The following is a 12,863-nucleotide window of genomic DNA, read 5'->3' on the forward strand; positions in this document are numbered from 1 at the left end:
CACCCACAGTGTTGAAGTGTTTTGAGAGGCTGGTGCTGAAGCATTTCAGCTCCTGTCTGAGTGGCAACTTGGATCTGCTCCCATTCGCCTACGGAAGCGACAGGTCTATAGCAGATGCTAGCTCCTTGGCTCTTTATACAACCCTGGAACACCTGGACAGCAAAGATGCATACATCAGGATGCTCTTTATCAATTTTTAACTCGGCATTTAACAGCATCATCCTCTCAAAACCAATCAGTAAACTCCAAGACCTGGGCCTCAATACCCCTTTGTAAAATTGGATCCTGGATTTCCTCACTTGAGAACCCCAGTCAGTTTGGATCGGCAAAAACATCTCCTCCACAATCTCCATCAGCACAGGAGCAACGCAGGGATGGTGTGCTTAGCCCTCTGCTCGACCCGCTTTACACCGATGACTGTGTGGCTAAGTACAGCTCCAACACCATATACAAGTTTGCTGATGACACCACTGTTGTGGCTGCATCAAAGAGGATGATGAATCAGCATGCAGGAGGGAGATTGGAAAGATAGCTGAGTGGTGTAAAAACAACAACCTCTCACTCAATGTCAATAAGTCTAAGGAACTGATTGTAGACTTCAGGAGAGGGAAACCAAAGGACACTGAGCCAGTAATCATTGGAGGATCAGTAACTTTACAATCCTGGGTGTCACTATCTCAGAGGACCTGTTCTGGACCCATCAGAAAACACAACAGTACATCTACTTCCTCAGGAGTCTGCAGAGGTTCGGCATGTCATCAAAAACCTTGGCAAACTTCTACAGATGTGTGGTGGAACGTGTGCTGACTGGCTGCATTACGGCCTGGTATGGGAACACCAATGCCTTTGAGTGAAAAATCCTAGAAAAGGTAGCGGATTCGGCTCTGTACATCATGGGTAAAGCCCTCTGACCATTGAGCACATCTACATGAAACATTGCTGTAGAAAAGCAGCATCCATCATCAAAGATCCTCACCACCTAGGCCATGCTCTTTTCTCACTGCTGCCATCAGGTAGAAGGTACAGGTGCCTCAGGACTCACACCACCAGGTTCAAGAACAATTGCTAGCTCTCAACTATCAGGCTCTTGAACAAAAGGGGATAACTACACTCATTTAATGAGTGTGTATTTATATCTGCATTTGTACAGTTTGTTCATAGTTTACAGTTTACATTCTATAGATTTGCTAAGTATGCCCACAGAAAAAGAATCTCAGGGTCATATGTGGTGACATATATGTACTCTGATAATAAATTTTACTTTGAATTTTTGAACTCTGAATTATCCCCTGTGGTTGAAGAGCCTGATAGTTGAAGCTGTTCCTGAACCTGGAGATGTGGGTCCTGAGGCTCCTGTAGCTTCCTGATGACAGCAGCAAGAACAGAGCATGGCCTAGATAGAGGGGATCCTTGGTGATGGATGCTGCTTTCCTGCGACAGTGCTCTGTGTAGATGTGCTCAATGGTAGGGAGGGCTTTACCCATGATGGACTGGGCTGCATTGAGTACTCTTCCATTCAATTGCATTGGTGTTTCCATACCAGGTTGTGATGTATCTGGTCAATATACTCTCCACCACACATCTATAGAAGTTGGTCAAAGTTTTAGGTGACATATTGAATCTTTGCAAACCTCTAAGAAAGTACAGGTGATGCCGTTTTTTTTTCTAATGGCACTTACGTGCTGGATGTAGAACAGATCCTCTGAAATGATAACATTGAGGAATTTAAAGTTTCTGACCTCTCCACCTCTGATTCTCCAATGAGGACTGGCTCTTGGACCTCCACTTTCCTCCTCCTGAGGTCCGTAATCATCTCCTTGGTCTTGTTGACATTAAATAAGAGATTGTTGTGACATCACCTGAACCCCTGAAGATTACGGAGGAGGTGTTGTGCCAGTCTAAACTGACTGGGTTCTGCAAGTGGGGAAATTGAGGGTCCAGTTGCACAAGGTGGTATTGAGGCCAAACTCTTGACGTTTATCGATTAGTTTTGATGTGGCAATAGTAGTTAATGAAGAATGTTCTGATATATGTGTCTTCACTGACCATATGTTCCAGGATTGAGTGAAGGACAAAAGAAATGGCATCAGCTGGGAGCCTGTTATGGCAGTAGGCAAACTGATGTGGATCCAAGTTGCTTCTCAGGCAGGAGTTGATGTGCTTCATCACACAAGCAACCTCATCACAGTGGATGTAAGTGCGACTGGACAATAGTAATTGAGGCAGGTCATCACATTCATCTTAGGCACTGGTATAATTGAAGCCTGCGTGCAGCAGGTGGGTACTTCAGACTGCTGAAGCGAGAGGTTAAAGGTATTGGTGAACACTTAGCCTGTTGATCTTTAGTACTTGGCCAGGTACCCTGTTTGGGCCAGATGTTTCAGCCTTCTGAAGGATGCTCTCACATTGGCCTTGGAGACTTGAAATCACAGGTTCGTTGGGGGCTGTGAGAGTTAATGAAGTTTCCTCCATGTTTTGATGGTCAAAGCGAGTATAAAAGGCACTGAGCCTATCTAGGAATAAAGCCTTGTTGCTTGGTCTCACTTTGCAGGAGGTGATAGCATTCAAGGCCTGCCACAACTGAGCATCCCTCACTGATTCACATTTGGTCCAGAATTGCCATTTAGCATTTGCATAAGATGACTTTCTGGAGATCACAGACTTTCTTGTTTTCTTATGTTAGTGCACAATACTACGAGTGTCTGCTTAATGTCAGCCTTTGGTGCTCTGTAATCTGTGGTCAGGATCATAGAGGATAACTCTCTAGTTAAGGAGAACAGTTGGCACTTTATCATTAGATGTTTCAAGTCAGAGGAACAAGTGTGTGACAAGGTATCTGAATCTGAGCCCCACCGAGATTTTATCATAAAACACAGACATCCCCACCCCCAACCTTTTGCCTTCTCTGAATCAGAAGTTTGATCCATCCTGTATATCGAGAAGCTCTCAGGGTTTACCAACATATCTGGCATGTCCAGAGAGAGCCATAAATCCATAAAACAGAGAGTGCAGTAATTCCTCATTTCCCTCTGATACAGCAATCTCACGCTCAGGTTCTCAGTCTTGTTATTTAGTGACTGTACACTTGCTAACAAGATGCTGGGTAAAGGAAGGTTCATACTCAGTGTTTTAGCCTGGTTTGAAGTCCTCCCCTCTTCCCTGCCTTTTGGCCATAGCTAGGTACCTTCATCCGCTGAAGGATGCATACCTGCACGATTAAGAGCCAAGTCCAACAAGTCCTGCAGAAGACTGTCAAATTGCTAGTTCATTAAGACAGCTCAAAGGTAGATTACTTAAAGGAAAATTACAGGCTGCAGATTGCAATGAGCGAAGTTCAGAAGAAGTATATTGAGAAGTTTTTTAAACTGCTTGCAACTTGTTGCCAGAGTTCACTTCTGCCACAAAGGTACGTAATTCCGCTAATTGGCTCATCTCCATCATTCGATTATGGCTGATTTATTTTCATTCCCATTCTTCTGCCTTCTCCCTGTAACTTCTAACTCCTTTGCCAATCAAGGACCTATAATTTTCTTGTCTTAAGTACACCCCATGACTTGGCACACACAGTGCTCTATTGGAACCGATTTTACATACTCACTATGTCTGGTTAAGGAAATCCCTCCTCATCTCTGTTTTCAAGGGATGTCCCTTAATCTGAGGCGTTGGCCTCTGATCCTAAACTCTGCTATTCATAGAAACATTTGTTCCATGCCCAGTCTATCCAGTATCTTGTATGGAGTTTCTATGTTCTTCCTGTGAGCATAGAGGTTTCCTCTGGAGACTCTAGTTTCCTCTCATATTCCAAAGACATACAGGTTAGTAGGTTAATTGGTCACGTGGGTGTGCGCTGGGCCGGAAGCACCTGTTACGTGCTGTATCTCTGAACCTATATCTAAATCTAATTCCTTCCTTAGATATGAGGCCTAAAATTGATCACAATATTATGCTCTAACCATTCAGAGTTGGAACGTTCCTTAAATGAACTCACCACCTCCATATTTATAAACATTACACCCATGCATAATTATTCTCTGTGCTGATATGAAAAATTGTTGGTTTTGATGCAAGTTGCTTCTGGTGCTAATGGCACCAGTGATCTCCTTATGTTATTAAGAAATTACTAGCTTTCATTATAGCTAGCAAGATCTAATATGTTAATTTAGCACATTAGAGAACAGGAAATCCTTGCTTCTTGGTTTGTATCAGATGACCAAAATGAGAGCCAAATTTAAATTCATCAGATATGCTTACTTCAGTGTTTGGTAAGTTGATGGAGAAGATCCTGAGAGGCAGGATTTATGAACATTTGGAGAGGTATAATATGATTAGAAATAGTCAGCATGGCTTTGCCAAGGGCAGGTCGTGCCTTACGAGCCTGATTGAACTTTTCGAGGATGTGACTAAACACACTGATGAAGGTAGAGCAGTAGATGTAGTGTATATGGATTTTAGCAAGGCATTTGATAAGGTAACCCATGCAGGGCTTATTGAGAAAGGAAGGAGGCATGGGATCCATGGGGATTTTCTGGTGCTGTTTATTAAAGTAGCTAAAAATATATAAATTAGGGAATGCAGGAAATCTGATTACTTTTAAATGATGGATTCACTGAAGAGTAAGGGAGAACTTGTGAAGGGTGCCACTGAAAATTATCCCAGCAGCTGGAAAAGTGGGCCTCATTTTCCATTGAATAAACTCCTTTAGTACAATCTTAATTCAGAATTCTTAGAAATTGAGCACTGATCTCATATCTCCAAATCTGGCATGTTTAACAAATTCACCTTGGGCTTAGTATCAAATGAGAAAGTCATAGAAAAGTACAGTGCAGAAACAGGCCCATTTGCCCATCTAGTCTGTGCCGTACCATTTAAACTGCCAGTCCATGAAATCAATGCTGCTTTTTCTCATGTCTATAGCCTCTGTGTCCATCTCCTGAGTAAATACAGATGCAAAAAAACATTTAAGATCTACCCCATCGCCTTCAACTCCACTTATGAATGACCATTTTGATCTTCCAGAGGACCAATTTTGTCCCTTGCAATTCTTTAGCTCTTAACATATCTATGGAATCCCTTCGGACTCTCCTTCACCTTGCCTGCACAGACTAGATGGGTCAAAGGGCCTGTTTCTGTGCTGTATTTCTCTCTGACTCTGTGACTACAAACTTGCTCCTCTGACAAATCCCACTGACTATAGGCTGGTCTATAACAGGGGTGACTCATATCGTTTCCTCACGGCCCGGTAGCATATGCTTTGTGGCCCGGTGGTTGGGGACCGCTGGTCTATAATATATTTATTTTCTTACTATTTTGCTCTCTTCTGCACTATTTTTTATATTTCCTATTGTAACATAGTAATTTTTTTTATGTATTGCTGCTACAAAACATCAACTTTCACGACATATGTCACTAATAATAAACCTGATTCTGAAATTTGAACAGTCTGGGTATGGGCCGAAGGGCTTTGATCCGTGCTGAATTGCTGACTGTGGCGTGCCATTTACCGGAACCATAGGAGTTTCCGAACAGTCGGATAGCGGGTTATTTGAGTTTACTTGTAACTCGGGAGGGTTGCAGGTTTTAGGGAAGCGGAAGGGATTACAGTTTGCGCTCTAAAACAATCTTAAACTAGTAGCGATGCCCAACTGAGAGCGAATGATAGTTCTCTGCACCTTCATACCGAGCGGGGGTTTAGACACCCACCCGAAGCAAGGGAGCTGCCGCGGGCTCAAGGCCCCGTCCCTCCCGCGGCCACTTGAGGATCAGATCATCCTGACAGAACAAGACTGAGAGAGACAGCTGAGCGGAAACGGCAGCTTAATTTAAACACCGTCAGGCCTGCTGCCAAAATACCGAGAGGGAAGGAGGGAGAGCCCGAAGCCTCGCAGGGTGTCTGAGAGGCGACGCTAATCTCGGAAGCGGGTGGAGGTCATTCACCTTGTGACTGCGGACTGTGCAGAGTTTGCTCGGCGGCGTTTGTAAACCCTTCGCGGCAGCGACAGTACCCTGGATTGGCCGAAGCTGCGGGAACCGTGTAAAAATAATCGGCCCGAAATAAGTCTCCCAAAATAAGTGAGCGTTGGAAGTGAGAAGCGGGGCAGAGGAGGGGCGTGGATTCTGATTCCAGGCCGACAATTTGGATGTTTTTTTTTAATTTTCGGTACATAATGCGATGATTTTAGAGCCTATGGACCAGCACAATTGTTCAATTTCGATGTGGACACCGTGGAAAGGAAAGCAGTGTAGTCTATGACCCGTGTGCAATCCCATATCACTCATTTTTGCCCTATTTAAAAACCTGACAATTACTCACATAAATGCACCTGTCTTTAAGCGGGCATATAGATGAACCACAGGAGCCTCAACACCTCTCCTCCCTCACAAACACCCAGAGCCCAAAACAGGAATCAACTTGGTTGCTGTATGAGTTCTGATTGGAAGGCAAAATATTTTAGTCCCTCCAGGTCCGGAGTCGGTGCAAATTGAAATGATTTATTCAGCTCTACCGACCAAATCAAACATGTGGCCCATCAGTCAACTCTCAACCTCAAGATGCACCTTACCAGCTCCTTTCTCTGAAACCCGACCCTAACTGCTGCAGCGTGGATAGTTCTAACCAAATCACACGTACTGGTCCACCTCCGACCAATAAGAGCGATAGGTATATGCCATCTCCCCTCCAGGTCACATGCTATCATCACAAAATCAAATATCCTGCAATTCTACCTTTGAGCATTGTAGAAGTGGACTCAATGCATCTTCTGGAGGATGCAATAAAATGCTTTTTTCCACAACTGTGCCAATAAACAATAAAATCAATTTATACACAGTATCTTCACGTATGTGATCACAATCATTTGTGTACCAGCCCATGCCCAGTTAGTTCAACACCAGGATCTGCATATTTCATGACTGTGCGACATCCTAAGATGCTTCCAAAGGGAATCATAAACACAAAGAGATTTTGCAGATGCAACACACATAACATGCTGGAGGGGCTTTGGTAGATCAGGCATCGTCTATGGAGGTGAATGAACAGTCGACATTTCTGAAGAAGGGTCTCGGCCCGAAGCGTTGACTGTTTATTCCCCTCCACAGATGCTGCCTGACCTGCAGAGTTCCCAACATTTTGCGTCTTTTGCTTTAGAAGGGTCAGAATCATTCCCAGGTTTAATATCGCTGGCAAGTGTTGTGAAATTTGTTGTTCTGAGGCAGCATTTTTTGCAATACATAACAAAAAACTATTGATTTAAATAAAGAGTATAAAAAATGAAATAAGTAGTGCAAAGAGAGAGATAAAAAAGCATTGATTATCAAGAGACTCTCTATAGATCCACTACTGATTGAGCTGGTAGTGAAGATCCTTCTTTGCCTCTAGTTGACATCTGCATAGCATCGCTACAGGTAGAGCAGATGTCTCACAGCTCTGGCGATGCAGGTCAGACTCAGATACATGGTGCTGCCTTTGTGGAGTTCACACTATCTGCAGGATGCTCTTGATTTGCAGGGTGCTCAGTGGAAAGGACTACTCCTCGTGCAGGTGGCCTGCGGGAGAATCAAGGAAATGCACGAAGGAGTGAGGTTTGCTCCGAGACCCGGTACAGACCCGATGGGCTGAAAGGTCTCTTGATGTTGTAAGGAGGCATGAGTACACAGTAGTCTAAATACCTGAAATAAAAGCAGCGGAATTCCTGCTACTGCAAAGGCTGACTGTGACAACTCACACATCTGAAGATCTGTACTCCAGAACCAGCTAGAAATTGAAACCAAGTTGTTTCAGTAAACAAGAGCACTCCCATTCATCCAGCATCTTTGAATACTAGCCAGCTACCAAATGTTCTATTCATAAAAAGGATAAACTGCCTTGTCTCTCCAAACATAACCATTAATAAAACAGTGGAAAATTTTGTCAACAGCGGCATTCGATGACATTTGATCATCAGTGATACCCTCATCACAAATTTCACCAGGATTACTTGGCTCAAGACATCATCTATGCCTTAATCTATACATGGACAGAAGCGTTCAATTCAATGGGAGAGTGCCTGGCCTTGACACGATGGTCATGCTCGTGGTTATCAAATCTGGATTCCATGGGAATTAGGGGATTTATCTTCACTGGTTCACAGTAGGATGGATTTAGTTCCTGGATGCCTCCCATCTCAGGTACAGGTCGTCACTGAAATGTTTTACACAACGCCACCCAGGCCCAATCATTTTCAGTGGTTTGCAATCACTAACTCAGAATTGGCGACTTCCACCGCACACCTCCATTCAACACTTCTTCAGAAGATGAGCAGCACATGCCCCATGAAGAAAATCATGAACAACATTAACGCTTGGTCTGATAAACAAGAAATAGCATTTATAGCTGTGTCCAGATAAAGCCTCCACCACCTATCTTTAGCTTCAGTGGCATTACCATTGTTGAAATCCCTCATTATCAACATCCTGGAACTCATTATTGGTGGGAACTTTAACCAGACCAACACATGATCAGGTTGGAGATGATATTCTAAGTCAACAATTTCTCAGAGCCTTTTCGTCCACTACAAGGCAAAGTTTGGGAATATGACTGAATGCTTGCCATTTGGACTAATGCATCTCCAACACTCAAGATTCACCAAACTCAGGGCAAATCTGCCTGCTCGATTGGCATTCCTCCCACAATATTAAACACTGCCTCCAAAGCACTGTGAATATATCATGGCCCATCGGGATCACACACAGCAGTACCTCACCAAAGGTTTCTTACCAATACCTGCACCTGTAAACATTGTCATGAAGAGGGGCAGGGGCAGTAAGTGTATGACCATTAATCTAATTTTGTTCTAAGAGATGACTTGGGCATATTATACCATGTGTTAACCGACAATGAGTTAAAATCTAGGGACTCACTGCTCAACAGCAGTGTGGGAATATCTTCACAGCATGAACTGAGGTGTAAGAAGGCAGCTCAACACTACTGTAGGTTTTCACAAATAAAAAGGGCGCCAGGCATTTTACGTTTAGGGAAAACTGGAGCAACTCAATTATTGGAATCCAAACTCTGAACACAAAGTGCAGTAAAAACTTTACGTAATTATGTCGTCACGTCAGACCAGCCTCTTAAGGTGAACCCCAACTCAATGTCGGTGGCTGCGAATAATGTACATTTCCACCCATTACATTACCCTGCACGGCTCCCCCAGAATTCACTAAAACCGGCACCGTGAGCCCGTCCGGAGCTCGGATGAGCCGCCCGGCTCAGGTCCTGTGTCACGATGGCAGGGGCATGGTAGTGGAATCCTCCGAATCGTGGTGGAACGACTGAAACAAATTCAGGTTTACACCTCTTATCTATGATTAAGGTCTTTCCTCTCCATTCCAAAATGCAGAATGGGCCTAAGGGAATGTTGGTGTGCATCACGGTGAAGGAAAACGAATGAAGCAGAACGTAGGTCAGCAGGAACCTAAGAGTGCTGCACGCCATGATGGGAGGTAGGAACAGGTGCAAAGGAATTGAATTTACTGAGGAGGGTGGAACGCTGTTGGGAGGCTGACCAGGCGGTTGTGGCATCAGTAATAAAATCACCTGGCACTCATAATGGCTGCCTGTATACCAATTCAAGCATGGACGACTACAGGTCCTGTTTTGGAGCTGTTCTGCGTCCCAGCAAAACCCATGGGAGGCGATCATGCCAACACTCATCAGTCAGAGAAGCCCTCAGAGCAGCATGTAAGCAGTCGGGAAACCAGTCGCATTGGCCATTGTTCTGTGGATAATACATTGTGTTGTGACATAGCCTACCACCGAGATTCTGGGCCACTGCAGCCCACAGGTCTGATATGAATTGGGGACTGGAAATATCAGAAGGGGTGGCAAACTGAGCAGCCCAGATGCTGATGAATGCCCGAGCCACGTCTGTGGCCATCGTTGATGCTAGAGGGATGACCTCTGGCCACCTGGTGGTGCGGTAATCATGGTAAGGAGGTGCATGAAACCATGGGAGTGGGGAAGAGGACCAACAAGTCCACATCGACATGTTCAAACTATCACTCAGGGACCTCAAAAGGTGCCAGCCTGAACATGATGGTTAATTTTGGCCCACTGGCATTCCACACAGGCTGCAGTCCAGTCATGCACATCCTTTCTAAGGCTGTGCCACACAAACTTTAGTGCAACCAGTTTCTGAGAGGCCTTCCGGCCTGGACGCAAGAGGCCATAGATGGAGTCAAGTACAGTTCGCCTCCAGTTTGCAGGTACAATGAGGTGAGGGCAACTGGTTGAAGCATCGCACAGGAGAGAAACCTCAGCTTCCCTGAACTTAATGTCAGCCAACTGCAGGCCCTTGACGGCTGTTGGGTAAGCCTGATCCTCTGGGTCAGTAGCTTGGATGGCTGCCATAGTCAATCCTTATGTGCATGGCTTCAACATTTGGCCATGAGAAGCGATCAGCCATGGCATTATGTTGTATATCAGTTGTGAACCCTGATAATGTAGGCCAGATGGTGTTACTGTGCAGACCAAGGTTCTGATATTTTGGCCATCACATGCACCAGGGGTTTGTGGTCAACAAATGCAGTGACATGGCCATCCTCTAGAAGAAAACGAAGATAGCGGACAGTCAGATAGAGACCGAGAAGCTCACGATCAAATGTGCTGTACTTCCTTTCAGGGGGATGGAGCTGCCGGCTGAAGAAGATGAGTGGCTGCCACACGCCTCCGACCAACTGTTCAAGCACAGCACCTACAGCATAGGCTGAAGTGTCAGCAGTGATGGCTATGGGTGCGTTGGGGAGCGGGCGTGCCAGTAGGGTTGCTTTAGAAAGAGCTTCTTTGCTGTCATCAAATTCCCTGGTCATGTCCCCTGACCAGTCAAGCACGTGATTAGAGGTATTGCCTTTAAATGCACCGAACAGGGGAAGCATAAGTTCAACAGCCTGTGGATTGAAGTGGTGATAGAAATTTACCATGTCTAAAAACTCCTGTAGATTTTTAGTAGTGCAGGGCGGTGGGAAATCCATTATAGTGGCTACTTTTGATGGGAGGGGTTTTGCACCTTTTGCAGAGATGCAGTGGCTGAGAAAGTCAATGATTGACAACCAAACTGGCATTTAGCAGGGTTAATAATCAACCCATGTCAGCGTAAGCACTCAAAAAGTCTGCGGAGATGAGATACGTGTTGGGATTTGGATGCATTGGCAACACGTAGGTCATCCAGTCAAGTAACTCTTTTAATATAGAGCCCATCAGCCATTAGAAAACTTGTGCTGCATTTTTCAGCCCAATTGACAAGCACAGAAACTTAGAAAGACCAAAGAGGATTTTCAGCTGTTTTGGGAATGTCCTCCGAGCACACAGGTACCTGATGGTAGCCTCTAACTAGACTGACTTTGGAAAAAGTTAATTTTCCAGCAAAACGTGCTGAGAAGTTGGATATCTGGGATCAAGTAATGATCGTGGGTGTTGGTAATCACCACATGGGTGGCAACCACCATCGGACTAGGGACCACAAGGAGGGTTGAAGCCCAGGGGCTATTCGACTGGTGTACAATGCCAAGTCTTTCCATGTTGGCAAACTCAGCCTTCATGGAACCAGCTTTTCTGGGTCCAGTCCATAAGCTTGGGCATGGACCGGCGGGCCAGTTGTGGGAATGTGGTGCTCGACCCCATGTTTTGTGACTGTAGTGGAGAATGTGCACTTAGTGAGGTCCGACAATTCGCCCAACAATTGGGTAAACTTGATGCAATGGTGCATGCACTTCACAAAGTCGTTGTGGGGAACTTAATGGGGGAGCAGTGTAAGGACCCAAAGTCCTTGACATCCGCAAGCCGCAAATTTTTGCGATTGAGCACACAGGAAATCTGTGCTGAGCAGAATTCTAGCTACTTTAGCCAGGATGACGTCCCATGTGTAACGTCAGCCGTTGAAGCAGAGTGTTACCCATTGTGTCCCGTAAGTCTGGACCTTACTGCCGTTGGTGGCCTTCAGCGAGGTTTCATCGCTCTTTGCTTCTCATCAATACAACTGACATCACCCTGAAAGGGTGTCTGTACTGAACATTAGACATCCTTGGCAGCTGTAACCCACGGTGTTTGTTCACAGACCTCTGATGTTTTGATGCACCGGCACCGTCAAAGCTACAAGGCGGTGGGAACTCTCTAGTGTTCCTACCAGAGCGGGTGTGGTGAAAATACAGGCCCGGCATTGTCTTTTTCACAGGTGTCCTCATGTTGGGTGCCTTACCAACCGGGCTTATTGAGCAAAGATGCAGTGCTGCCCGGCTGACTGTGGACTATCAGCCATTTTAGCAAGCTCCCTATAGTCCTCCACGGGTACATTAACGAGGGCTATGCCAGCAGGATCAGGCACTTACTGCATGAAGAGTTCTTTAAAAATAAAACAAGGATGGTGATTTCCCAGGAGAGGCAACAAGTGGTCCATTGGTTTGGACAGCTTAGCAGCGCAAGAGCCGGGCAAGAGAGCAACAGTTTGACATGCTCAGACTCCGAGAGTGCAGAAGTCTGTAAGAGGTGAGTTTTCAGTGATCAGTATTTACTGTGTTCAGGCGGGTGTTCCAGTGGACTCACCACTCTCACAGCCATGGAGCTGCTGAACAACTGTTGTTGGCGGAGATTTCTCTCAGAGCGAACTGGGCCTCAGCTTGTACGGACCAAGCGTAGGTTTTTGTTCCCAAAATCTCTGGCAGCTTTAAAGCGACTGCAATGGCCAATTTGTTCAATAACTCTGGAATCGTCCTCCAGCATCAGGGTCACCCATGTAGGTTTCCGCAAATAAAAACGGCGCGAGGCGTTTCATGTTTAAGAAAAACCGTAATAACTCATTTATTGTACATTATTCCAAACACTGAACCCAAAGCGC

General features: G+C 45.3%; 1 protein-coding gene across 1 annotated transcript in view; it reads right to left on the reverse strand.

Moving 5' to 3' along the window:
• LOC134345208 (collagen alpha-5(IV) chain-like) overlaps positions 1 to 12,863 on the reverse strand; it is a 205,084-nt gene that overhangs the window by 191,473 nt on the left and 748 nt on the right. The gene's annotated exons all lie outside the window — the stretch shown is intronic.

Source organism: Mobula hypostoma, chromosome 4 (genome assembly GCF_963921235.1).
Source record: "Mobula hypostoma chromosome 4, sMobHyp1.1, whole genome shotgun sequence".
Classification (NCBI taxonomy): domain Eukaryota; kingdom Metazoa; phylum Chordata; class Chondrichthyes; order Myliobatiformes; family Myliobatidae; genus Mobula; species Mobula hypostoma.